General features: G+C 49.4%; 1 protein-coding gene across 1 annotated transcript in view; it reads right to left on the minus strand.

The window, feature by feature from the left end:
- LOC123769768 (uncharacterized) overlaps positions 1-14777 on the minus strand; it is a 37851-nt gene extending 23074 nt beyond the window's left edge. Inside the window, exon 1 of the mRNA XM_069301435.1 lies at positions 14741-14777. The gene's annotated coding sequence lies outside the window, so the exon portion shown is untranslated. The remainder of the gene's footprint in view (positions 1-14740) is intronic.
- Between the last annotated feature and the right edge of the window lie 11510 nt (positions 14778-26287).

Raw genomic sequence — 26287 nt, forward strand, 5'->3', positions numbered from 1 at the left:
CCCTATTTGAATGGGTCAGGAGCAAGGAGCGCCCCTTTCAACCACTTTACCTAATGGGTTACGAGCCATATTCGCAGGTAGACGGTGTATTGCTGCCCACTGGACAGTTGATAGTTGAGAGGGCGAGAGAGAGAGGCGGAAGAGAGAGAAAGGGAGAGAGAGGGGGAGAGAGAGAGAGAGAGAGGGGGGGGGGGGAAGAGGGAGAGAGAGAGAGCATCAGCACGTGCCGTCTCGCTGCTTGGGTAGCTAACAATACAATTAACAATAAAGCGAGGTAATACAGTAATGCACACAGGGGAGAGACAGGCGGGCCCCTGACGCCGCCCGTCTTCAAGAACGCCTTCACGCCGGATTCCCTGACGACAAGTTGAAGTTCACCTGAGCGATGCTTCGCCCGCGCTATTAACCTAAATAATACCAAAACATTTGATACGTTTCATAATGTTGCAACTTTATGGACTAGATGTATATTGGTTAATACAATGAGTGTTGAAAGGTTATGGATCTCTTTGAGCTCCTCCGCTTCCGGACAGGAACCGAGGACGCAGCAGGCGTTTCCCCTTTGGGTCGCTACACTGAGGCGCTGAAACAAGAAATTGGCAGCCGTTGGGTGTCTGATAATGCCAATGTGCTTGGAACCCAATTCTTTGAGAATGTCCAAAGCACTCCTACCCCAGGGGCTGACCGTCTCAAGATGCTTTGGGAAGAAAGGTGTATTGACCTTCCAGTTGCCGGTAATTTATTGATTTTGCTGTTTCTCTGTGGTTGGCCGCACCACTTGCTTGATTAACAGCGAAGTGTATGTCGGTGTCAGCCAGGGTGGATACACATGTGTAGTCCCACACTGTTTACCCCTCTTCAGTGGGGGTATATTGTAACGCCATCCGGGCGAAGTGGAGGGTCGTCCGGGTTTTGGTCCACCAGGATGTGAGGTTCTCTCTCTGCTGGACACTGAGCTGAGGCAAGACTCCTCTTGATGATGTCATTAACATCATTGTGTCTTGAATGCCAATGCTATATGGTGTCTCAGGATGACTCAGGGTGGATCATAGAGGTACAGGGTGATGCAGGGTGACCCTCAGGGGTGGATCAGGGTGCTAGGGTGTGGCAGGATGGCAGGGACGCAGAGTGAATGACTGGGAGATGAGAAGATGCTGAAAATGGAAAGCATCTAGCTGGCCATCCATTACCTACGGTCAGGTGCTTTTACCCTTGTTATGTCTCTCTCTCTCTCTCTCTCTCTCTCTCTCTCTCTCTCTCTCTCTCTCTCTCTCTCTCTCTCTCTCTCTCTCTCTCTCTTTCTCTCTTTCTCTCTCTCTCTCTCTCTCTCTCTCTCTCTCTCTCTCTCTCTCTCTCTCTCTCTCTCTCTCTCTCTCTCTCTCTCTCTCTTGCCCCTCACAGAGGCGTGGGAAGCAGGAAATACGAGGGAAAGTGAGATATTGCGATGAAAGAAGCCACCACCAAGAACATAATTATTGGGTATCGGGTCGGTTACATCCAGTTGACATTTGGGTAATAATTTTGTTGGCCATTGTTGGACGAGAAGGTGGAAGAATTTCACTTTGGTCGTTTTTTGTCCCTCGTGTCCTTGTCACCATTAAAGTCCTTGCTTTATTGTCATTGTCATTGTTCTGTTATTGTGGTTGTTGTTGCTTTTGTTACTCTCGTCATATTTTTTTTTACTTAAATGACAATAAAATATTAAGCTCTAACTGTTTTATTTAATGGTATAGATAATGGAGTGTGTCATTAGCTTACTGATAAAGGCCAGGTTGGGACAAGCACGGGAGCATTAACCAAGCAGTTTCGCGTCCATTTACGAAACCTGTACATCTTTCCTTAATCCTGGCGGTTTTTTCTACATGTATTAAACAGTTGACGAGTTTGGAAACTTCACAACCCAAGGTTATTATTGTCATTAACAACCTCGTAACGCTTCGGAGCTCGTAAACTGTTTACTGTAAACAAAGCCGCCATGTTTGAGGAAAGATGTATAGATTTCACAAGTGGGGTTGTGTAATTCATGGATTACCTCTCCATATTTACCTGGTAAACCATATTTACGAGGCTGGAGCCCAAGAGGCGAAGTTTGTGACGCGTTGGTTTAAATTATTCACCTTTCTGTGCCTTTCTGTTTAACCTTTCTGTTCTTGTTTGTTATTCTGCTGTTCCTTCTCTCACTCCTCCTTCTTCTCTTTCTCCACCTCCTCCTCCACCCGTCTTGCAGTAATCCTCCTCCTCCTCCTCCACCTTCTTTAACTCCACTTCTCCTCCTCCTCCTCCCCTCGTCCACAACAACCCTAATGACTAAACTAATTAAAAACAGGGTAATTAATACCTGGAGGCGGAGTTTAGGGAAGGGCCCTGCCTGCCACCCCCCCCCCCCCATTTGCTCTATAAAATTGGATTCGAATATTTTCGTAACTGGGATACGAACCGCGATCCTCGCCGGGGCCCCAGATTTTTGTGCATGGATTTTATTTCGTCAGGATATTTTTCCCCTGGAATATTCCCTGATTCCATCAGGGAAAATATTTCCTCTGGAAAAATATTCCATGATGGTCTTCACTAATTGTATTGGACCTTGGCTATTGTATCGCCAAATGTATTCTGACATTGATGAGTGGTGATACAAATTGCTAATTTATGTCTAAAACTTGAAACAAATAATAGCAATTTTTGTGATATAATAATATTATTAATTGTATGGTCATCGGGCCAGAAAGGCACAACAACAACATGTACAATAAGGGCGAGATGTGTACCGAGAACTCGACAGATTATCGTCTTTAAACTTAAGACTGGTAATGCTTAACCTTTTCTTCCTTCGTCACTCAAGAAGCATTTGGTAGAATGGTGTTCAGAGAAGCAGAGGGACAGAGCAAGATTAAGAGAGAATTAAGGTGGGAGAGCATGAAGAAGAGAGAGAAGCAGGGGGAGAGAGAGAGAGAGAAGCAGGGGAGAGAGAGAGAGAGAGAGAGAGAGAGAGAGAGAGAGAGAGAGAGAGAGAGAGAGAGAGAGAGAGAGAGAGAGAGAGCAAGAAGGAGAGAGAAAGAGAGAGCAAGAAGGAGAGAGAGGGAGAGAGAGAGAGAGAGAGAGAGAGAGAGAGCAAGGAGAGAGAAAGAGAGAGCAAGAAGGAGAGAGAGGGAGAGAGAGAGAGAGAGAAAGAGAGATAGAGACAGAGAGAGAAAGCAAGAAGGAGAGAGAGAGAAAGCAAGAAGGAGAGAGAGAGAGCAAGAAGGAGAGAGAAAGAGAGAGCAAGAAGGAGAGAGAGAGAAAGAGAGAGAGAGAAAGAGAGAGAGAGAAAGAGAGAGAGAGAGAGAGAGAAGCAGGGGGAGAGAGAGAGAGAGAGAGAGAGAGAGAGAGAGAGAGAGAGAGAGAGAGAGAGAGAGAGAGAGAGAGAGAGGAGAGAGAGAGAGAGAGAGAGAGAGAGAGAGAGAGAGAGAGAGAGAGAGAGAGAGAGAGAGAGAGAGAGAGAGAGAAGCAGGGGGAGAGAGAGAGAGAGAGAGAGAGAGAGAGAGAGAGAGAGAGAGAGAGAGAGAGAGAGAGAGAGAGAGAGAGAGAGAGTGGTAATAACTTTGAGCAGGTTGCTACACTTGGGTCATCCTCTTACCTGTAAGGGATTTACGAACAACGTTGTTTTTGCCTCGGCCGTGAATCGCCTGTGTCCCCTTGTTCGCGTACCACCCGTGTTATACATATATTTATGTTTATAGATAATTATCCTTATCTACCCTATCAATTCATCTGAGAATTTTGTAGGTATTGATCATGTCTCCCCTTACTCTTCGGTCTTCCAGTGTCGTGAGGTGCATTTCACGCAGCCTTTTCTCGTAACTCATGCCTCTTAGTTCTGGGACTAGCCTAGTGGCATACCTCTGAACTTTTTCCCGCTTCGTCTTGTACTTGACAAGGTACGGGCTCCATGCGGGGCTGCATACTCCAGGATTGGTCTTACATACCTGGTATACAAGGTTCTGAAAGATACCTTACACAGGTTTCTGAAGGCAGTTCTGATGTTAGCCAGCCTCGCATGTGCCGCAGACATTTTTCTTTTGATGAAGGCTTCAGGAGACAGGTCTGGTGTGATATCAACTCCTAGATCTCTCTATCTGTCCGTTTCGTGAAGGACTTCCTCTCCTATTCGATATCCTGTGTCTGACCTCCTATTTCCTACGCCTAGATTCATCACCTTACATTTACTTGGCTTGAACTTTAGCAGCCATTTGTTGGACCATTCCTTCAGTTTGTCTAGGTCATCTTGACTTGTGTGTGTGTGTGTGTGTATGTGTGTGTGTGTGTGTGTGTGTGTGTATGTGTGTGTGTGTGTGTGTGTGTGTGTGTACTCACCTAGTTGTACTCACCTAGTTGTGTTTGCGGGGGTTGAGCTCTGGCTCTTTGGTCCCGCCTCTCAACCGTCAATCAACAGGTGTACAGATTCCTGAGCCTATTGGGCTCTATCATATCTACACTTGAAACTGTGTATGGAATCAGCCTCCACCACATCACTTCCTAATGCATTCCACTCTGACACTAAAAAAGTTCTTTCTAATATCTCTGTGGCTTATTTGGGCACTCAGTTTCCACCTGTCCCCTTGTGCGTGTGCCCCTTGTGTTAAATAACCTGTCTTTATCTACCCTAAGCTGTGTGTGTGTGTGTGTGTGTGTGTGTGTGTGTGTGTGTGTGTGTGTGTGTGTGTGTGTGTGTGTGTATGTGTGTGTGTGTGTGTGTGTGTAAGGGCCCAAACTACGCATCAAACAATGCAGCCTGTTAGCAGGCTGAGAGCTTTCCCCTCGCCATAGCTCGCGTTAAGCCTTACGCACTAGTTTTCATTTGAGCACTTCGCGCCAATGGGTTAACAGCCAGGTACCATATATATATATATATATATATATATATATATATATATATATATATATATATATATATATATATATATATATATATCTGTCTAACCCGCGCTTGAAACACTCCAGTTATCCGACTTGTATTATGTTATCCGGTAATTTGTTCCACAAATCTATACCTAATTACCTTAGCGCATATACATATAACCTATAACCCCCCCCCCCATCGCTCCACTTACCTATCCTTCTACACTTTCTATCCAATCCGCACTCCCCGTATCCTTTAAACCTGTCTATCCTACACCCCCGTCTATCCTTCCCTCTCTCTCCCTATCCACCCCCCTTCCCCATATCCGTTCCCCACACGCTATATTTGCCTACACTTGGGGTTCCCTCGCTAGGGATGCCCACGGAGGTTCTGACGATGGATTACCGATGGCGGGGCGTTCGTTAGGTGAGACTCTCCCCTGATTGTAATCTAATAGACGGGATCCCACCCGCTCTCCACCGCCCTTCACGGATTGGTTCTACGACCTGGCTAGTGATGCCACACTCTGGTGGTGTGGTACTGAGCCACACTCTGGTGGTATGGTACTGAGCAACACTCTGGTGGTGTGGTACTGCGCCACACTCTGGTGGTGTGGTACTGAGCCACACCCTGGTGGTGTGGTATACTGTGAGCCACACCCTGGTGGTGTGGTACTGAGCCACATTGGTGGTGTGGTACTGAGCCACACTCTGGTGGTGTGGTACTGAGCCACACTCTGGTGGTGTGGTACTGAGCCACACCCTGGTGGTGTGGTATACTGTGAGCCACACCCTGGTGGTGTGGTACTGAGCCACACTGGTGGTGTGGTACTGAGCCACACTCTGGTGGTGTGGTACACAGTGAGCCACACCCTGGTGGTGTGGTACAGTGAGCCACACCCTGGTGGTGTGGTACTGAGCCACACCCTGGTGGTGTGGTACACAGTGAGCCACACCCTGGTGGTGTGGTACTGTGAGCCACACCCTGGTGGTGTGGTACTGAGCCACACCCTGGTGGTGTGGTACGCAGTGAGCCACACCCTGGTGGTGTGGTACTGAGCCACACCCTGGTGGTGTGGTACTGAGCCACACTCTGGTGGTGTGGTACTGAGCCACACTCTGGTGGTGTGGTACTGAGCCACACTCTGGTGGTGTGGTACACAGTGAGCCACACTCTGGTGGTGTGGTACACAGTGAGCCACACTCTGGTGGTGTGGTACACAGTGAGCCACACTCTGGTGGTGTGGTACACAGTGAGCCACACCCTGGTGGTGTGGTACTGTGAGCCACACTCTGGTGGTGTGGTACTGAGCCACACCCTGGTGGTGTGGTACACAGTGAGCCACACCCTGGTGGTGTGGTACTGTGAGCCACACTCTGGTGGTGTGGTACTGAGCCACACTCTGGTGGTGTGGCACTGAGCCACACTCTGGTGGTGTGGTACTGAGCCACACTCTGGTGGTGTGGTACTGAGCCATACTCTGGTGGTGTGGTACTGAGCCACACTCTGGTGGTGTGGTACTGAGCCACACTCTGGTGGTGTGGTACACAGTGAGCCACACTCTGGTGGTGTGGTACACAGTGAGCCACACCCTGGTGGTGTGGTACACAGTGAGCCACACTCTGGTGGTGTGGTACACAGTGAGCCACACTCTGGTGGTGTGGTACACAGTGAGCCACACCCTGGTGGTGTGGTACTGAGCCACACCCTGGTGGTGTGGTACACAGTGAGCCACACTCTGGTGGTGTGGTACACAGTGAGCCACACCCTGGTGGTGTGGTACTGTGAGCCACACTCTAGTGGTGTGGTACTGAGCCACACCCTGGTGGTGTGGTACACAGTGAGCCACACCCTGGTGGTGTGGTACTGTGAGCCACACTCTGGTGGTGTGGTACTGAGCCACACTCTGGTGGTGTGGCACTGAGCCACACTCTGGTGGTGTGGTACTGAGCCACACTCTGGTGGTGTGGTACTGAGCCATACTCTGGTGGTGTGGTACTGAGCCACACTCTGGTGGTGTGGTACTGAGCCACACTCTGGTGGTGTGGTACACAGTGAGCCACACTCTGGTGGTGTGGTACACAGTGAGCCACACCCTGGTGGTGTGGTACTGAGCCACACTCTGGTGGTGTGGTACACAGTGAGCCACACTCTGGTGGTGTGGTACACAGTGAGCCACACCCTGGTGGTGTGGTACTGAGCCACACCCTGGTGGTGTGGTACACAGTGAGCCACACTCTGGTGGTGTGGTACACAGTGAGCCACACCCTGGTGGTGTGGTACACAGTGAGCCACACCCTGGTGGTGTGGTACTGAGCCACACCCTGGTGGTGTGGTACTGAGCCACACCCTGGTGGTGTGGTACTGAGCCACACCCTGGTGGTGTGGTACTGAGCCACACCCTGGTGGTGTGGTACTGAGCCACACCCTGGTGGTGTGGTACTGAGCCACACCCTGGTGGTGTGGTACACAGTGAGCCACACTCTGGTGGTGTGGTACACAGTGAGCCACACCCTGGTGGTGTGGTACACAGTGAGCCACACCCTGGTGGTGTGGTACTGAGCCACACCCTGGTGGTGTGGTACTGAGCCACACCCTGGTGGTGTGGTACTGAGCCACACCCTGGTGGTGTGGTACTGAGCCACACCCTGGTGGTGTGGTACTGAGCCACACCCTGGTGGTGTGGTACACAGTGAGCCACACTCTGGTGGTGTGGTACACAGTGAGCCACACCCTGGTGGTGTGGTACACAGTGAGCCACACCCTGGTGGTGTGGTACACAGTGAGCCACACCCTGGTGGTGTGGTACTGAGCCACACCCTGGTGGTGTGGTACTGAGCCACACCCTGGTGGTGTGGTACTGAGCCACACCCTGGTGGTGTGGTACTGAGCCACACCCTGGTGGTGTGGTACTGAGCCACACCCTGGTGGTGTGGTACTGAGCCACACCCTGGTGGTGTGGTACTGAGCCACACCCTGGTGGTGTGGTACTGAGCCACACCCTGGTGGTGTGGTACTGAGCCACACCCTGGTGGTGTGGTACACAGTGAGCCACACCCTGGTGGTGTGGTACTGAGCCACACCCTGGTGGTGTGGTACTGAGCCACACCCTGGTGGTGTGGTACTGAGCCACACCCTGGTGGTGTGGTACACAGTGAGCCACACCCTGGTGGTGTGGTACACAGTGAGCCACACCCTGGTGGTGTGGTACTGAGCCACACCCTGGTGGTGTGGTACTGAGCCACACCCTGGTGGTGTGGTACTGAGCCACACCCTGGTGGTGTGGTACTGAGCCACACCCTGGTGGTGTGGTACTGAGCCACACCCTGGTGGTGTGGTACTGAGCCACACCCTGGTGGTGTGGTACTGAGCCACACCCTGGTGGTGTGGTACTGAGCCACACCCTGGTGGTGTGGTACTGAGCCACACCCTGGTGGTGTGGTACTGAGCCACACCCTGGTGGTGTGGTACTGAGCCACACCCTGGTGGTGTGGTACTGAGCCACACCCTGGTGGTGTGGTACTGAGCCACACCCTGGTGGTGTGGTACTGAGCCACACCCTGGTGGTGTGGTACTGAGCCACACCCTGGTGGTGTGACTGAGCCACACCCTGGTGGTGTGGTACACACTGAGCCACACCCTGGTGGTGTGGTACTGAGCCACACCCTGGTGGTGTGGTACTGAGCCACACCCTGGTGGTGTGGTACTGAGCCACACCCTGGTGGTGTGGTACTGAGCCACACCCTGGTGGTGTGGTACTGAGCCACACCCTGGTGGTGTGGTACTGAGCCACACCCTGGTGGTGTGGTACTGAGCCACACCCTGGTGGTGTGGTACTGAGCCACACCCTGGTGGTGTGGTACTGAGCCACACCCTGGTGGTGTGGTACTGAGCCACACCCTGGTGGTGTGGTACTGAGCCACACCCTGGTGGTGTGGTACTGAGCCACACCCTGGTGGTGTGGTACTGAGCCACACCCTGGTGGTGTGGTACTGAGCCACACCCTGGTGGTGTGGTACTGAGCCACACCCTGGTGGTGTGGTACTGAGCCACACCCTGGTGGTGTGGTACTGAGCCACACCCTGGTGGTGTGGTACTGAGCCACACCCTGGTGGTGTGGTACTGAGCCACACCCTGGTGGTGTGGTACTGAGCCACACCCTGGTGGTGTGGTACTGAGCCACACCCTGGTGGTGTGGTACTGAGCCACACCCTGGTGGTGTGGTACTGAGCCACACCCTGGTGGTGTGGTACTGAGCCACACCCTGGTGGTGTGGTACTGAGCCACACCCTGGTGGTGTGGTACTGAGCCACACCCTGGTGGTGTGGTACTGAGCCACACCCTGGTGGTGTGGTACTGAGCCACACCCTGGTGGTGTGGTACTGAGCCACACCCTGGTGGTGTGGTACTGAGCCACACCCTGGTGGTGTGGTACTGAGCCACACCCTGGTGGTGTGGTACTGAGCCACACCCTGGTGGTGTGGTACTGAGCCACACCCTGGTGGTGTGGTACTGAGCCACACCCTGGTGGTGTGGTACTGAGCCACACCCTGGTGGTGTGGTACTGAGCCACACCCTGGTGGTGTGGTACTGAGCCACACCCTGGTGGTGTGGTACTGAGCCACACCCTGGTGGTGTGGTACTGAGCCACACCCTGGTGGTGTGGTACTGAGCCACACCCTGGTGGTGTGGTACTGAGCCACACCCTGGTGGTGTGGTACTGAGCCACACCCTGGTGGTGTGGTACTGAGCCACACCCTGGTGGTGTGACTGAGCCACACCCTGGTGGTGTGGTACTGAGCCACACCCTGGTGGTGTGACTGAGCCACACCCTGGTGGTGTGGTACTGAGCCACACTCTGGTGGTGTGACTGAGCCACACTCTGGTGGTGTGACTGAGCCACACTCTGGTGGTGTGACTGAGCCACACTCTGGTGGTGTGACTGAGCCACACTCTGGTGGTGTGGTACTGAGCCACACTCTGGTGGTGTGACTGAGCCACACCCTGGTGGTGTGACTGAGCCACACTCTGGTGGTGTGACTGAGCCACACTCTGGTGGTGTGACTGAGCCACACTCTGGTGGTGTGGTACTGAGCCACACTCTGGTGGTGTGACTGAGCCACACCCTGGTGGTGTGACTGAGCCACACTCTGGTGGTGTGACTGAGCCACACTCTGGTGGTGTGACTGAGCCACACTCTGGTGGTGTGACTGAGCCACACTCTGGTGGTGTGACTGAGCCACACTCTGGTGGTGTGACTGAGCCACACCCTGGTGGTGTGACTGAGCCACACTCTGGTGGTGTGACTGAGCCACACTCTGGTGGTGTGACTGAGCCACACTCTGGTGGTGTGACTGAGCCACACTCTGGTGGTGTGACTGAGCCACACTCTGGTGGTGTGACTGAGCCACACTCTGGTGGTGTGACTGAGCCACACCCTGGTGGTGTGGTACTGAGCCACACCCTGGTGGTGTGGTACTGAGCCACACCACCAGGGTGTGACTGAGCCACACCCTGGTGGTGTGACTGAGCCACACCCTGGTGGTGTGGTACTGAGCCACACCCTGGTGGTGTGGTACTGAGCCACACCACCAGGGTGTGACTGAGCCACACCCTGGTGGTGTGACTGAGCCACACCCTGGTGGTGTGACTGAGCCACACCCTGGTGGTGTGACTGAGCCACACCCTGGTGGTGGTACTGAGCCACACCCTGGTGGTGTGGTACTGAGCCACACCCTGGTGGTGTGACTGAGCCACACCCTGGTGGTGTGACTGAGCCACACCCTGGTGGTGTGTGACTGAGCCACACCCTGGTGGTGTGACTGAGCCACACCCTGGTGGTGTGACTGAGCCACACCCTGGTGGTGTGACTGAGCCACACCCTGGTGGTGTGTGACTGAGCCACACCCTGGTGGTGTGACTGAGCCACACCCTGGTGGTGTGACTGAGCCACACACTGGTGGTGTGACTGAGCCACACCCTGGTGGTGTGGTACACAGTGAGCCACACCCTGGTGGTGTGGTACACAGTGAGCCACACCCTGGTGGTGTGGTACACAGTGAGCCACACCCTGGTGGTGGTACTGAGCCACACCCTGGTGGTGTGACTGAGCCACACCCTGGTGGTGTGACTGAGCCACACCCTGGTGGTGTGACTGAGCCACACCCTGGTGGTGTGACTGAGCCACACCCTGGTGGTGTGGTACTGAGCCACACCCTGGTGGTGTGACTGAGCCACACCCTGGTGGTGTGACTGAGCCACACCCTGGTGGTGTGACTGAGCCACACCCTGGTGGTGTGACTGAGCCACACCCTGGTGGTGTGACTGAGCGTGAACGGAATTCGTGTGGAAATTTTACGCTCAATGTAATTTGAAAGTTATTTTTATATTTCGAAGAGCTCAATGACTTATCCTTTTCACAGCCGAAAGGTCCCGGGTTCGATTCTCGCGATAAGACAGGACCGTTTAGGCAGTGTTTCCTTTCACCTGGTTTACCTGTTCACCTCGCAGTAAATATTTACCCGGGAGATAAGCAACTGTTCAGGAATCTGGATAAGTAATTGTGCTAGGGGGGAGCAGCCTGCTCTATATCCCACTCCGTAAAATATCCAACCTTTTAATCTAACCAGAAACTGCGAACCCATGCAACCCACCTCACCTATCGAGTCCCATGCATAGAAAACGTAGATATTTGTGAGCCGTTACTTTTTTATATTGAATTTGTAACGTTTGTTACAAATCACGTTACTATAACGTGAGCTTAACATTAGTGGAGGGGCGGGTATAAGGGAGAGCGGGATAAGACCAGCAGGCGTCAGTGCACAGTTACAAACACATTAGGATTTCAACTTGGATTCAACAGAGAAGTTGTTAAACACACATGCCAAAATCTTACTGAAGCGACCATACGAGTCATGAATACTCATACTCCGCCCAAGTAAAACAGAAACGAGCAACACTTAGTGGGCCAGCTAGAGGCTTAGGGCCCGCGCAGGAATATCCCTGCGAAGAAAAAAAAACAGGAGGCGGCCGTGTCCCATGACGGTGGTAAACTATGGTAAAGTCTTGTGCCCGCGCGCGGCCAGAGAGCCACATCTTGGCCACGCTCGAGGTAACTTGGCCTTGCTTGGAAGAAAACGACGAGGAACAAGCAGCTTGAATAACGAAAGTGGACACATAGGAAGAATGGAAGAGATGGAGTCCCACCGGGCTCTGTAATTGGACCTATACTCTTTCTGATATACGTAAATGATCTTCCAGAAGGATATAGATAGACACCTTTCTCTGAATGTTTGCTGTCGGTCCTAAAATCATGAGAAGGATTAAGACAAAGGAGGACAGTATCATGCTACAAGATGACCGGGACAAACTGAAGGAATTGTCCAACAAATGGCTATTAGATTTTAACTCAAGCAAGTGCAAAGTGGTGAAGATGGGTGTAGGGAGCAGCAGGCCAAATACAAGGTACAATTTGAAAAAGGAAATCCTTCAAGTATCAGAGTAGAGAGAAAGATCTAAGGGTTGATATCATGTCTGACGTGTCCCCTGAAGCCCACATCAAGAGGGTATCATCAACGATATGTGCTAGGTTGGCGATCATAAGAACTGCCTTTAGAAAGTTCTGTAAGGAATAATTTAGAACCTTGTATACCACATATATTAGACCAGTGCTGGAGGACTCTTGTGTTGGGTCAAGCACAAAAATTAATTGGAGAAGATTCAGAGGCATGCCACCAGACTATTACCCGAGCTGAGGGGTATGAGCTACGAGGAGAGACTACGGGAACTGAATATCACGTCGCTGGAAAAAAAGAAGAGTTAGGGGAGGCATGATCACCACATACAAGATTCTCAGAGGAATTGACAGGGTAGATAAAGACACAGGTGCGTACACGCACAAGGGGACACAGATGAAACCGAGTACTCAAGTGAGCCACAGAGACATTATAAAGAACTGTTCTAGTGTCAGAGTGTTTAACAAATGTACTTCATACAGAGTTTCAAATGTTGATATGATATGACCCCAATAGTCTCAAGAACCTGTACACCAGTTAGATAGTTGAGAGGCGGGACCAAAGAGCCGAAGCTCAGCCCCCACAATCACAACTAGGTGAGCACACACACACACACACACACCCTAACACCTCACTCTATCAAGCCATGATTGAACTTCTTCGCAAGAATAATATTATCCACATTTTAGTCTTAAGCTATTTGCAGTAGAGCTTAGAAATTTGCTTGTGTCCAAACTAAGAGTTAGAACATGCATACTGATGCCTTCCTCCGCCCCCCACTACCCTGGGGGCGGGGCCACACCCCCTGGCACACGAGGTGTGGCCCCCCACACCCTGTGTGGGGTGTGGCGCAGGCAGGGGGAGTAGTGGGGAGGAGGGAGAGCAGGGAGAGGGAAGTTTTGGGGGAAAGGGATAGTAAGATGGAGGGGTAGCATGGTGGGGAGGAGGAAGATGATGATGGAGGGGCTATTAGGAATAGCCCCACCATTAGGAGCGGCTATTAGGAATTATGGCTATTAGGAATAGCCTGGTGAAGGGGGGAATAAATAAGAGAAGGGGGGGTGTGCTAAGAGGAATAGGTTGTCATGGAATGAGTAGTCATGGGATATCCTAGAATGGATTGTCACATTAGGGATATCATGGAGTAGTAGTAGTCATGGGATAGCATGGAATGGGTAGATATGGGACAGGTGGATGGTGGTGGTGGTGGGTAAGTAGAGTGGTAAACCTGGTGTGGGTTGGTTTACGTTTTAATCTACCTGTTCTCAGCGTCACCAACCTTAGGGGTTTACCCTTCATCTTCTGGAGGAGGGAGCGGTAACCGGCGGTGCCCGGGTCCACCCCACCACCATCCCACCAAATAACTCTCCTGAAAGTCTATGTAAAACAGCTGTCAACGCGATAATCATTACGGGTGTTGTCACTTCGGTAAACAGGTGTTTAATATTCAAAGTAAAAAATATATTGCAACAACAACAACAAAAAATATTCTAAATAAAAAAAATAACGTGGATGTATTATTTATAAACAAAAAAAAATAATTCCGAAGCTTTAAACAACATCGACGAGTATTAATTGATTTTAAATGATTTCCAAATATCAATAAATAATTGTTAATTACTTATTACTTACGACTGCAAAATATTTTACAGCTAATAACATTAATGAAGTGTTTCAATATAGACACTCCGGCAGACGCTGTTCGCTCCTGAATGCAAATGTTCAGATACAACGTTCTGTGACTCTTGGTTATGCCAGCTGTTGGTTATACCAGCTGTTGGTTAGGCCAGCTGTTGGTTATACCAGCTGTTGGTTAGGCCAGATGTTGGTTATACCAGCTGTTGGTTAGGCCAGATGGTTATACCAGCTGTTGGTTAGGCCAGATGTTGGTTATACCAGCTGTTGGTTATACCAGATGTTGGTTATACCAGCTGTTGGTTAGGCCAGATGTTGGTTATACCAGCTGTTGGTTAGGCCAGATGTTCGTTATACCAGCTGTTGGTTAGGCCAGATTTTGGTTATACCAGCTGTTGGTTAGGCCAGATGTTGGTTATACCAGCTGTTGGTTAGGCCAGATGTTGGTTATACCAGCTGTTGGTTAGGCCAGATACTGGTTATACTAGCTGTTGGTTAGGCCAGATACTGGTTATACCAGCTGTTGGTTATGTCAGCTGTTTATAATACCTGTTGGTAGTACCAACTGTTGGTAATGCCAGCGGATGTTAATACCACCTGATAGCAATACCACCGTTGGTAATACCACCATTGGTAATACCACCATTGGTAATACCACCATTGGTAATACCACCATTGGTAATACCACCATTGGTAATACCATATCCCCGTGTACCTGATCCTCTGAAGAAACTGTAGGTGAGGGGGGGGGCGTACCTGCAAAGACAGAAAACGGCGCCTGTTAGTCAATTAGAAAATAAATTACTGAAGATTTTGTTTTCAGCGTTGTATAATGCATTCCTAGTGCAGTTTTGATGCAATAGGCTAATGGACTTGGCTGTGGTTTTATCTTTTAATTGTATGATGAGGTTTAAGTAGTTTAAATATGCTGGGGAAGCATTCGGTGCATTCAAACGGTCGGTACAAAATATTTGGTCCAATATTTGGTAGGAGACGTGGTCAGAGACCGGGCCGCAGGGACCATGACGCCCTGGAATCAACGCGAGGTAACGCAAAATACACACAAATGGGCGAGGAACAACACGTGGTAGACATATTTTAGTGAAATCACTCACTTGAAACTACACTCTTGAGAGAAGGAATACAGAGAAACATGTATTGTTACGGTGGTCCTGTAATAATTAACAGACCGACATCTCTGCTTCGCTAACAGTTGCTGGTGAGTAAGTAGCTGAAGAGGGGGGGGGGGATAATAGTTGGTGGGTGAGGGGGGGTGGTTGGTGGGTGAGGGAGGGGGGGATGGCTATAGATGGAGGGAATAGTTGGATGAAAGCACATGTGGAAAGTGACTTGTAATCTTGATTTCAGACAACATACATGCATACAACCTACCAGGTTGTATATTCCCCAGGTAGCAGGTATGATAACAACCACAGCCTCTGGCAGGATACATAGCAAGGACGTAAAAGGTATATACGGTAAGAGAATATCTCCAAGGCATAGAGGTGTAGGAGGAGGAGGAAGAATAGATGGAGGAAGAGATTGGTCACACTTGGAAGGGTTAAACAGTATATGACAGACCAAGAGCCGTGTCATGGACCGCTGGATACACGCAGATGACAGATGGAATACTGATCTACAGAGATCAAGACGAGGGGGACGTCGTCCCCTCACCCAGTCGTCCTCAACGACTCCTCAACCAGGCGTCCTCAACGACTCGATTTCTTGCAATACTTCACTAAAATCTCTCTCTTGCCATCGGGTTTGTCCACTGAAGATGAGACAGACCTCGTGCAACGCTCCCGTTTTGGGGAACCCAGGCAGCTGTGAGAGGGATACTGTGTCATGAATGACAGTGTAGCCACAGGGTGTCATGACAGTGTAGACACAGGGGTGTCATGATAGTGTAGCCAGGGTGTCATGATAGTGTAGCCACAGGGTGTCATGAATGCCAGTGTATCCACAGGGTGTCATGCCAGTGTAGCTACAGGGTGTCATGAATGCCAGTGTAGCCACAGGGTGTCATGCCAGTGTAGCCACAGGGTGTCATGAATGCCAGTGTAGCCACAGGGTGTCATGCCAGTGTAGCCACAGGGTGTCATGAATGCCAGTGTAGCCACAGGGTGTCATGCCAGTGTAGCCACAGGGTGTCATGAATGCCAGTGTAGCCACAGGGGTGTCATGAATGCCAGTGTAGCCACAGGGGTGTCATGAATGACAGTGTAGCCACAGTGGTGTCATGAATGCCAGTGTAGCCACAGGGGTGTCATGAATGACAGTGTAGCCACAGGGGTGTCATGAATGCCAGTGTAGCCACAGGGGTGTCATGAATGACAGTGTAGCCACAGGGGTGTCATGAATGCCAGTGTCACGGGAATGTTTCAGAAGAGGCGAGGATCGCTGACAGCCTCCCGTGTGAGCTATCAACGTCAGGTCTCGCTACACCGGAATGTTGAATATATTAAACCTTTAATGGGTGCATGGAGAGCGATGGGGTAGGACGTGACGGGTGAGATTGGACGGGAGAGAGAGAGAGAGAGAGAGAGAGAGAGAGAGAGAGAGAGAGAGAGAGAGAGAGAGAGAGAGAGAGAGAGAGAGAGAGAGAATGCGCGTATAAGTCTATTTAATATCTTGTATATCCAATCAATATTATCAAGAGCTATTAAAATCCATTTGTGCCCTGATTGCAAGAACAATTGTTGCACTTGCAGTGGTTCTAGAGCATGCACTTAGACTTAAGAACCTACTAAGAGCATGCTTCTCCCCCCCCCCTCCTCTCTCCCAAGCAGATCAGTTGATGCTCTCACATGTTGATACACTCCAATATCCATATAATTTTGCATATATGTATCAGTTCATTCTGCAATATGAATGAGTAATTGCTCACGTGTTAATATGTGTGTAAATTAGTTCGTGTAGTATAAGCCTCAGTAATTCAGAATATTTTGGTAGTTGTGTATGTTAGCTTCTCCGGAGAGAGAGAGAGAGAGAGAGAGAGAGAGAGAGAGAGAGAGAGAGAGAGAGAGAGAGAGAGAGAGAGAGAGAGACAGCTCTCAAGCAGGTAATCAGAATTACACACACACACACACACACACACACACACACACACACACACACACACACACACACACACCATACCATGAATGACAGTGTAAACAGAGGGTGTCATGAATGCCAATGTAGACAGGATACCATGAATGGAACGTGTACACCAGTTGACTGACAGTTGAGAGGCGGGACCAAAGAGCCAGAGCTCAACATGCCTCAACACCTAGGTGAGTACACACGCGGGATAATTGGCCCTTAAGTGGCCCTTATCACGCTCTGTTAACTCTCCAAAGGCTAATTTTCAAAACGTCTGTAAAGCTTGTTTTTCCTGTATGTAAAGACTTTATAAGTCTTTGACAACATTAACCAGGAGTCTGCAGGCACGGTGAACACCTGTTGTTTAGCCTCACCATCCGCCTACAAGCACGGTAAGGACACCCTTAAGAGCAAGAAGCACAAGGCCTACAAACAACACACACAAATCGCTGTGTTCACACTCACCAGCTGGAAATAGCTATTCAAACTGCCCAGTGTAAATAAACTACCAGACTGGAATATATGTGCCCATTGTTTAGCGGCCGGACAGGTTGATATATATATAAACACAGCCTGGGAGACAGGAAAAGCACGCCAGTAGACGGTGGGAGGTGTTGGGAGGGCGTGGGTGAGACAGGTCCACCCAGCCCTCCCAGCCTCTGTCCAAATAACACCTGAATCGAGTTTTTCTCCTATTGACGGAAGGAAATATGGAGGATGTCTGCAGGTGTTGACACGTCCTGGGGGAGGTGGGGCTGGCGGTGTGGGGGACCGTGGGTGTGGGGATGAATGTGGGTGAATGGATGAGGGTGAGGAGATGAATGATGATAAAAAAGGAGTGTGGGACAGAGAGAGAGAGAGAGAGAGAGAGAGAGAGAGAGAGAGAGAGAGAGAGAGAGAGAGAGAGAGAGAGAGAGAGAGAGAGAGAGAGAGTCTCGCCTAACAGCCCAATACTGAAGATGGATCCCGTCTCCGGTGTCAACTTAACAGTTCTGGAGGGATAAGGTAAATATTAGTTGCTTGAGGTTTGCTGAGTGGTCTCTCAAGAGGTGTGAAGACTCACTACACACACACACACACACACACACACACACACACACACACACACACACACACACACACACACACACACACACACACACACACACACGCACACCAGTAACAGGTGTGTGTGTGCTCCTGGTGTGGGCGTAAAGGAGATGAAACTTGCATCTTTCTAAACTAATATCTCACCATTTCTCATGTGTTCGTGTGTGGGGGGGGGGGACCTTCACAACCCCCAGGACACGAGTGGTGGTTCCAGGAGACATTATTATTTTTATTATTATTATTTTTAATTGTTATTGCCATTTTGGGCTATGTGGCATAACATCTAGTTATGCTACCCTGAAGTTATGGTAGTTAACTACCATAAATAACTGAATCGATTAACACAATCTACTTGAGAATGGTCCAGGACGGACCGAAATGTCGTCGTCCCTTCACTTTTTAGTGTGTGGTTTGGTCAACAATTAACTGAAATTAACTACCCTGGTAGTTATGCTACCCCTGAAATGTTTTTGTAATCTTTGGCTGATAATTCCCCTTCCGTGTTAATATATAATATTATAACTATTATTATATATACCGGCGGTCACTAGAACACATCGCGATCTTAGCGAGGGATGACTATCACAGACACCACTCACACAGTATTTACTGACCAACTTTTACCTTAGGTTACGTAAGGTAAGGTTAGGTGAGGTAAGGTAAGGTTAGGTGAGGTAATTAGGTAAGGTTAGTTTAGGTTAGGTTAGTTTAGGTTAGGTAAGGTTAGGTTGGGTAAGTTAAGGTAAGATAAAGTTAGGTTAGGTTAGGTTAAGTTAGGTAACATTAGGTTAAGTATAAACATTCAAGAACAACAAATACACTCCAGCCCATCATCATCCCGAAGCAAACACAATTCCTTAAGAGGAAAGTTGTCGCACTTTTAACTCGCCCCCGCGGTTATGGGGTGTTATGTGGCTGTGGAGACGCGAGTTCAATCCCACCGTATTACTCCAAAACTGCTGTAACTGATACATCACACTGTTTTCATTTGGGTTAGATAAGTTCTTGTCATTTCCTGCCGGGGAGAAGCAGTGTGAGCTCAGGTTGTATTCTGAGTCACATCACAAGAGCCAGTAAACAAGACAAGGACAGGTAACTGCAAGAAGCTCTCGGTTCAACAAGTCTGTGATGGCTGGCTGATGGCACGCAGGAGGTGGTGTAGAATTCCCCACTCAACTCTATTTTGGACCGCGTGAAGAATCACCGCCTCCTTCTGGCATCCCAATAACACCACTTGACACTTTTCCGAAGGAGAGGCACAAGGCGGTGGTGTAGATCTTGGCTCCTGGTCTCCGGCCCGGGGCTCACCCCGAGTGGCGGGCGCTCTGTTCCTCCAGCATTGTGGGTGATGCTGGGGGTGGGTGATGCTGGGGTGGATGATGCTGGGGGTGGGTGATGTTGGGGGCGGATGATACTGGGGAGTGGATGATATTGAGGAGAGACGGTCATGGTCAAGAACCCAACCACTTGCACTGGTCGGTACAGGGACGACATTGCTTCTTGCAAGTCGGCATTCGATCCCCTCCACGACCCAAGTGGTCGGGCACCTGTCCTTCCCTCCTACCTCCTTACCTCCTATCCCGTTTTGCAGGGGATAGTTCTATCCTGATGAAACTATTATTTTTATCTTGAAACATCGTATCGTACAAGGGCAGGTTGAATGTACGTAATTGAGCCTGTAATCATGCAACTGTCTTAGGTTCCCCCCCCCCATCCCCTTTCTCAGTTTCCGGCCACTTTTCAGCCCGTTCTCCTAAGGTTTCCCTACGTCAAGAAAACCACCAATTTAAAGTGCCCCCTCTCCTAACCTTTAGAGGACCTAAAACAGAAAACGGGACAGTACGTCACTTTCGCGAGCCGCTTCCATTTTCTAGTACGACAGTTTTTGGCTTCATGTAACGCATACGAGCGAAAAACGACGTTCTTTGTAGGAGGACAGGTTGTAGGAGGACAGGTTGTAGGAGGACAGGTTGTAGGAGGACAGGTTGTAGGAGGACGGGTTGTAGGAGGATGGGTTGTAGGAGGACAGGTTGTAGGAGGACAGGTTGTAGGAGGACGGGTTGTAGGAGGACGGGTTGTAGGAGGACAGGTTGTAGGAGGACAGGTTGTAGGAGGACAGGTTGTAGGAGGACAGGTTGTAGGAGGACAGGTTGTAGGAGGACAGGTTGTAGGAGGACAGGTTGTAGGAGGACAGGTTGTAGGAGGACGTTGGGTTCTCGCCGTATAAACCGTGTTATCAACACCTTCTCGCTCCTAATGAAAGGTAATTTACATTCGAGTAGTAATTAATCCCAAGAGAACGCTTTCCTAAATTAGAAAAATATATATTTTTAGAAGGGGCAAAGGGGGGTCTTGCCTTTGACACGAGAATCTCGAACTTGACACAAGGAGGCTCTTGTCTTTGACACCATAATCTCAAACTTTTACGACACGTTCTTTAATCTCTGTTAAATGCCCATCGGGTGGCTCCCGAAGGAAGTAAACACATGTAAGTTACTTTGGAGAAAGTTTTCTTTTTGTGTTCAGGTTTACAACACACTCACAATGTTATCTATCGGGTAGAATATGTAATTACCTAAGTGTAATTACCTAAGTGTAGTTACAGGATGAGAGCTATCCCGTCTTCCCAGCATTTCCCAGCATGTGTTGGGTTCTGCGTGCTAGTGGGTTGGGTGTCGTCGGTGTACTCTCCTACATGTGCTTTCAGGGTTGAGATTCAGCTCCTTAGCCCCCTTAGCTCAGGCTTACTTCCATTAGTGGTGTTTGGCGTGCTTTTGAGTCTGTGTATTAGTGTGTATGTATCTTATGTATATGTATTGGCCGTATGTATCTTCCACCCCCCCCCCCCACAGCGGCTGTGTGAGGCCTGGATGTATACTGTATGTAAACTTTATTGTAGAGCAGAGGTGGAGGAAGATAATAGATAACAATTAAAATAATAATTAGAGGCATAAAACAAATAGAAAACAAGTCGATCTATTCATAGTAAATAATAGAACCAAAAGTCATGGGTGAAAACTTTGAGTACAAATACTTGTACACACATCCCCCCCCCCCCCGTGTACACACATGCCCTCGTGTACACACACATGCCCTCGTGTACACATATGCACGTACACACGAGTCGATTAAGGACTGAGAAGCGGGATCCAACACCCATTGGTCATCCCTAACAAGTACAATTATATGGAAAGAAGTAGGCGAGTCCCACAGAGTACAGGAGCACGGGGTTGGAAGCCCACAACCACTCTCTCTCAACACCGGAGAGGCATCACAACCCTTATATGTATGTTTATCACTCTTTCCTGGCTTCTGAATGGTGGTCAGTACTCTCAGACGTGGAGCAGCAGCAGCAGCAGCAGCAGGACAGTCGACCATGGCCAGAGTGCAGGAGTGGATGTGCTCATCCAGCAGCTCTGGTCGTGAGTTACTGGAGGGACCATTACCAGCCGTGCCTGGCAGTACGGGGCCCTCCGCTCCCCAGGGCCCGCTCCGTCGCCCTAGCTTGTCTAACTTGGCCCAGCAAGTTAGCGGGCTGCCTCAAGGGGAACCCCCACCACACTGCCTCACCTGTGACCACCACCGGGTCCAACACACACCCCACAACCTTCCTCCCTTCCTTCTCTCTCCCTCCCCATGTTCTATCTCCCCCCCATGTCCTTCTCTCCCTTCTCTCTCTCCTCTCTCCCCATGTTCTTCTCTCCCTCCTCTCTCCCCCTCCACCACTAACAATGCTGGAGTTTCAGTGTTTGGTGCTAATTGGGGAGTGCTCATGTCTGAGTACTAGTGGGATGTGGGCTCACTGGTCTATACACTATATGTATACAATATGTATTGTATACATATAGTGGTATGCCTTGTGTCCTCGTATTCCCCCGGTATATATCTGTATGTGATTTACGGAGAGATAAGGAGGGGGTAGGGAGAGAAATAGAGGGGGAAGAGGTAGAGAGAAAGAGAGGAGGTGCAGAGGCAGAAATGTGCTGGCCTGCCTCTCCTGTCTCGGACACAGGGAGGAAACGTTGATGAGAAAGGGACCAGGTGTAAATGGAAGAGTTAAGAATGGGAAAGGAAGGGAGTAAGGGGGGGGGGGAGGGGGGAAGAAGTGTGTATAGAGGAGAGGGAGGGAGGGAGGGAGGGAGGGGGGGAGGGAGGGGGTTAAGGAAGATGGTGTAGAGGGGGGGAACGATGGGTCGCTCATGTGAGGCCGTTCATTTGACCTTTCAAATCCCAGCGTTGCACTTATATGTCAGGAGTCAGGGTAAAGATGCGTGGAAGGAATTGGATGGTTTTAGTGTGAAAGTTCAGGTTGTGTGTGTGTGTGTGTGTGTGTGTGTGTGTGTGTGTGTGTGTGTGTGTGTGTGTGTGTGTGTGTGTGTGTGTGTGGGTGTGTGTGTGTGTGTGTGTGTGTACTCATCTAATTGTGCTTGCGGGGGTTGAGCTCTGGCTCTTTGGTCCCGCCTCTCAACGGTCAATCAACAGGTGTACAGATTCCTGAGCCTACTGGGCTCTATCATATCTACATTTGAAACTGTGTATGGAGTCAGCCTCCACCACATCACTGCCTAATGCATTCCATTTATTAACTGTGTGTGTGTGTGTGTGTGTGTGTGTGTGTGTGTGTGTGTGTGTGTGTGTGTGTGTGTGTGTGTGTGTGTGTGTGGGGTCTTCCAATTTTTTAGGCAGACGTAATATTGAGAGTGAAGGCGTTAGCAATAAAAGCTTTGCAGCACTGACTACAGAACGTCCCCCCCCCCAACCACTGTTATCACACACCAATTGCAACATTGCAAATATGATCACAAAAATACTATAACCAAATTTTGCAAACCCGATGGGAATTGTTTGATAATTTTTAGCACAACCTGAAAGTGTACAATTGTGAGAGAAGGTGATGATAAAGCCCGGCCTTTCCAATCGCCACAACGTCATAAAAAATGACGTACTAAACTACCTGAACCTAACCTAACCGAGGACCCAAGCATAGAAAACGTAGCAACCTTGTCAGTTTAGCGAGCCGCTGTGATTTATAGTACATCATATTCTGACGTTGGGGAATTAGACGTCAAAATACGATGTATTATTCGAAAGGACAAATTGTTATAAGAACGATTGTGACAACGTTCAACTACAGACTCGTTAACGACAATGTCATAAACTACGTGTCGTTAATCATAGCCAATTAGAGCAGTCTGTCCTCCTAAGGTTTCCCAACATCAAGAAAACGGTAAATTGAAAGTGTTCTCTCCTAACCTACCAGAGGACCCAAAACAGAAAACGGAACAGTACGACACTTTCGCCAGCCGCTTCCATTTTCTAGTACGACAATTTTTGGCTTTATGTAACGCATACGCGCGAAAAGCGACGTTCTTTGTAAGAGGGCAGGTTGTAGGAGGACAGGTTGTAGGAGGACACGTTGTGGGAGGACAGGTTGTAAGAGGACAGGCTGTAAGAGGACAGGCTGTAAGAGGACAGGTTGTAAGAGGACAGGTTGTAAGAGGACAGGTTGTAAGAGGACAGATTGTAAGAGGACAGGTTGTAAGAGGACAGGTTGTAGGAGGACAGGTTGTAAGAGGACAGGTTGTAAGAGGACAGGTTGTAAGAGGACAGGTTGTAAGAGGACAGGTTGTAAGAGGACAGGTTGTAAGAGGACAGGTTGTAAGAGGACAGGTTGTAAGAGGACAGGTTGTAAGAGGACAGGCTGTAAGAGGACAGGCTGTAAGAGGACAGGCTGTAAGAGGACAGGCTGTAAGAGGACAAGTTGTAAGAGGACAGGCTGTAAGAGGACAGGTTGTAAGAGGACAGGCTGTAAGAGGACAGGTTGTAAGAGGACAGGTTGTAAGAGGACAGGTTGTAAGAGGACAGATTGTAAGAGGACAGGTTGTAGGAGGACAGGTTGTAAGAGGACAGGTTGATTAGAGACTTGCTAGCAAGGATCAGAGCAAGTTAAGAGTCCCCGCGGGTGCTTCAGAGGTCCCCTGTGTGTGTCTCAAGTTAACTTGACTCTTGTCATATTGAACCATTTACTTTAGCATATTCCCTCAGTGTGGAGCTCTTGCACTCAAGTTGTTTGGGGTCCGTGACTCTTGTGTGTGTGACTCTTGTGTGTGTGTGTGTGTGTGTGTGTGTGTGTGCACTCATTGTACTCACCTAGTTGAGCTTGAAGGGTCGAGCATGTGCTCCTAAGCCCCGCCTTTCGACCATCATTAGTCTAATGCAGTGACTTTATGCGTTTTTCTTATAATATTTACATTTAAAGCTGTGTATCGAACTGGCTTCGATAGCTTGCTTTCCACTGGAGCCTCGCCAGCGATTTGGTCAAGGTTCGAGTCCCAACCAGGGAGGATTGACTGGGCACGTATCCTTAACTGTTCGCGCTAATTTATCCAGCGGTAAATGAGTACCTGGTTGTTAATCGATCGGCTTGTCGAGTTCCAGGGGAAAACTAGTGTCGGGTAAGCCATGAGGTGTGGAAAAAGTGAGGCAAAGAAATATTACTATGTCCATTACTATTCACCATTGGTAGTGGGCACTCTTGTGCACTCATTGACACTCTTTTGACACTGTGTCACCTCTTCCTTGTACCGTGACACTACGGTACACGTCCTGAGGGTACCAACTCGTACCATCATCATTTTGAGAGAGTTATAAAGGAAGGTGCTCACAGAGTGATCACCTTGAGAGCTTTCTAAGGTGCTCACAGAGTGATCACATTGAGAGCTTTCTAAGGTGCTCACAGTGATCATCTTAAGAGCTTTCTAAGGTCCTCACAGAGTGATCACCTTGAGAGCTTTCTAAGGTGCTCACAGAGTGATCACCTTGAGAGCTTTCTAAGGTGCTCACAGTGATCATCTTAAGAGATCACCTTGAGAGCTTTCTAAGGTGCTCACAGAGTGATCACCTTGAGAGCTTTCTAAGGTGCTCACAGTGATCATCTTAAGAGCTTTCTAAGGTGCTCACAGTGATCAGCTTGAGAGCTTTCTAAGGTGCTCACAGTGATCATCTTAAGAGCTTTCTAAGGTGCTCACAGTGATCAGCTTGAGAGCTTTCTAAGGTGCTCACAGTGATCAGCTTGAGAGCTTTCTAAGGTGCTCACAGTGATCATCTTAAGAGCTTTCTAAGGTGCTCACAGTGATCAGCTTGAGAGCTTTCTAAGGTGCTCACAGTGATCATTTTAAGAGCTTTCTAAGGTGCTCACAGTGATCAGCTTGAGAGCCCTAGAGCCAGCAGCCTCCACAGTGCCGTGATGAACTCTGGGCTTTAAGTGGGTTGTCTCTCCAGCAGCTAAAGTGCGCCTTATAATGAAACAAATTAGTGAGCATCTAAATTGTAAGGTTTAGGGGCTCCTCTTAACTGCAATCATATTATTTACCTATTTTTTTAATGTCATCTTATTCGTGTCTCATTGTTTCTTAATTTCCTCTTCGCGTTCTTCTGTCTTTCTCACGAGCGTTCCCTATTTCTCTCGTTCCTGTCTCCCTCCTTCTTTCTCACCTTCCAGTTCTTCGATTACAATCTTTCTCAGTCATCGTCATCTCCTTCATCCCACTCCTCACAATCCTCTCCTTACACTTCTCTCTTTTCACCCTTCTCTCATGTCTTTTTTACCCCCTTTGTCCTCCCCCCCCCCCGTCCCCCCTTCAGGTGTAGACAACTGAAGCGTTTCTCTTCCCTTGGGAGTGAGAGGAGGAAGCCAATCCATCACCCACCGAGGTCTGGGCGCACCTGTTTTCAGAACTGTATACAGGACCGCCCCTATGGAAGACACCAGGGCAGCGAGGCGCAGGATTGTACAAGTGTCCCCTCTATATATTCTTTCCTTTGAGAGAAAACGAACTTTGTTAATTGGGATTATATGAAAGGGGGGGGGGGGGGGGATTATTAAGTAAAAAGTTGTCATTTTTCCCCTCGTTCGGTTCGGTAATATGTGAGAGAGGGAAGAGTAAAGATGGTAATTAAAGATAGATGAGGATTACTGACAGTATGATGTGTACAAGGGTGGGGATTACAGCGATGGGGATTACAAGGGTAGCTGTCGTTGTGGTGCATGGAGGTGGTGATTACATGAATGTGGTGCTTGAGTGCGTGA

The sequence above is a fragment of the Procambarus clarkii genome, chromosome 45 (assembly GCF_040958095.1).
Source record: "Procambarus clarkii isolate CNS0578487 chromosome 45, FALCON_Pclarkii_2.0, whole genome shotgun sequence".
NCBI classification, from domain to species: domain Eukaryota; kingdom Metazoa; phylum Arthropoda; class Malacostraca; order Decapoda; family Cambaridae; genus Procambarus; species Procambarus clarkii.